Below are 2500 nucleotides of genomic sequence, written 5' to 3'. Positions count from 1 at the left end.
AGTGCACTAGTTCTAGTGCACACGCCTGTATTGTGTTGATCACAGTGCACTACTTCTGGTGCACACTCCTGTTGTGTTGAGCACAGTGCACTAGTTCTAGTGTTGTGTTGAGCACTGTGCACCTCTGATGCAGTACACTAGTATAAATGTAATGTACTTTATTTAGCCATACCAAAATGCCCATAGATGTTGGAAATGTTGGAATGTTAGGAGTCCTGCAGGAGCCAAAATAATTGTGTCAAATTTTCACAGATTACAACCGATAGGCATATCCGACTGATAACTAACTTAGGATATGGCTTCACACGACCTTTTTATGAGTGTCAGTGGATTTCTCAAATAATGGTTTACCTTTTAAAGAGTAAGGAAGCTTACACAATGGTCCCTCTCATTGCGTGCGTACAAGTGTATGTGTGTCTGTGTGTGTTCTTAGTTGTCTTAGGCCTGTTATTTTGTGTATATTGAAAGTTTGTGTACACACACAAACAGAGCATAATGGGTTATAAGGATTAAGAGTAGGTATAGGCAGTATTAGAGGTAGAAAAAACAAACTCTTAAAGATGGTATTGTGTGTGTGTGTGTTTAAAGTAGCTGGCAAAGCACATTCTCAGGTTCCAGGAATCTGATTCATCACTTAATGAGACTGTGTGTGTGAAAAAAAGGTCGACCTTGTGTTGCACAGAACAAAATGGAAAAAAAAAAAAACAACCCCAAACACCCTACAGGCAAGTGAGGAAAACTCTTCCACCTGTCGATGTGGCCCATAGGGACACCCAGCTGTCAGCTCTGCTACTCCATGGCTAGATGTGTGTCTATTTTGACGATGGCGTATTGGAAGGAATTGCGGTCCTGTAGCCATCTGTCTCAAACACACTGCAGTCAGTAATGAAAGATTGCACACTTAAGAGTGTGTTTGCAAAAGTGTGTTTATGCTGTTTAACAAAATAGGTTTCATTGAACATGTTTGTGTTGTCAACTGTGAGGAAGACCCACACCTGTAAACAACAGATTAGAGTGTGTATGTGGAGATGGTGTTGTGGGGTTGTGTTTTTGAATAATTGAATTCATTAGGGTTGCAGTTTTCATAGCAACACATTTGTTTTTGTTGTTATTTTTGGGGTCGGGTGCAACGAGATGTTGTCCAACGTGCATTTAGAAACTCAAGGGTCTCGGACTCGCTCGTTCTCTCTCTCTCTGTCTCTCTCTCTCTCACACACACACACACACACACACACACACACACACATACACACAGACACACACACACAGCTTTTCAGAAGATGAATTAGAATACTAGCACTTTATCTACGTATTTATCTGTGTATTACCCTTTTACACACTCTGCTTGTAAGCACATTTTTATTAAAATGTTTTTTTTTTTAAATAGCTATAATAATAATAACAATAATTACAATAATTTGCTTCTTGAAAAGCTGTATGGAAGTATTATTACTATTAATGTCATTATTTGTTAGCTTTAATAGTTGTGATAAATGTGTTAAAAATTCATCTGCTATAGCTGTTATGTACAGTCTTTGAATTTCTTCATTTCTTGTTCTCTCTGTCATTCTTGACATTTTTTCACTGTTCTTTTAAAAGCCGAATGACACTTATTTTTAGTAAAGGTTTACTTCTCTTTCATGTCAAGCTGAAGCATTGTAGTAGGTTTTAGAAGCATTATGGCCAGGGTCCCTTTGCTTGGCACGGTCATCATAGACAACACTTTGTTTTCTCTCCTTTTTTATAGGCGCAAGTCTTTTTTTCAGGAGGAACTTACTGAACTGCAGTCCAGACCAAGTCTCCTAGTTACCTGTGCAGTGTAGTACAAAAAATCGGAGCACCGGATGCTTCTGTTTTTCCAGGACATGGTAGATGGTGTTCCCTGCTGAGAGCCTTTTGCCCACAGGAATCCCTTGCTTTGTCTTTCCCTGCTTCTGTTTTTAAACCATGCCCTTTGCTTGTCTTTATTATCGCCATATACAAAAACTGGGTCACTGAGTTACAGAGCATGTGCAGTTCCTCTTCTCAGACTGAACAACAGTGCCTCTCTGTCAGCGCCAGAAAAGAAGAGGGCTTAAAAATTAAAAAAGCCCCTTCTCTGCTCTATTCTGGACACGTTTTAGGCCTTTTTATAGAGGTTTTTATATAGAGCATTTTATAGAGTTTTTAAAAAAATGTTTTTAAAGGAATGCTAATTGTTTAATTTAGGTTTACGTTTGATGGGCAGATTAAGAGCTCTTAATTTCATTCAGTCTCTTCTCAGCTTGCCTGAAGAAGTTTAAAAATCACCCCTGACCACTTTGACAAAACTATGTAGGTGATTTATGCAGTATATGTAGTGTAAATACAGTTATTGTTATAAACAAACTAAACATTCATTCATCTTGTAAACCGCTTTAATCCAGTTCAGGGACGCGAGAAGCCGGAGCTTATCCTGGCAGTACTGGTGGGAACCAACCCTGAACAGGTCACACACACACACACTCATACACACACACTC

The 2500-nt window shown here is 38.9% G+C and overlaps 1 protein-coding gene across 1 annotated transcript in view; it reads left to right on the top strand.

The window, feature by feature from the left end:
* The window catches only part of cdk19 (cyclin-dependent kinase 19), a 34339-nt gene that overhangs the window by 17706 nt on the left and 14133 nt on the right, over positions 1-2500 (top strand).

This window comes from Electrophorus electricus, chromosome 8 (genome assembly GCF_013358815.1).
Source record: "Electrophorus electricus isolate fEleEle1 chromosome 8, fEleEle1.pri, whole genome shotgun sequence".
NCBI classification, from domain to species: domain Eukaryota; kingdom Metazoa; phylum Chordata; class Actinopteri; order Gymnotiformes; family Gymnotidae; genus Electrophorus; species Electrophorus electricus.
Note: the sequence above shows the minus strand (reverse complement) of the source record. Positions and strands in the feature narration are given on the sequence as shown.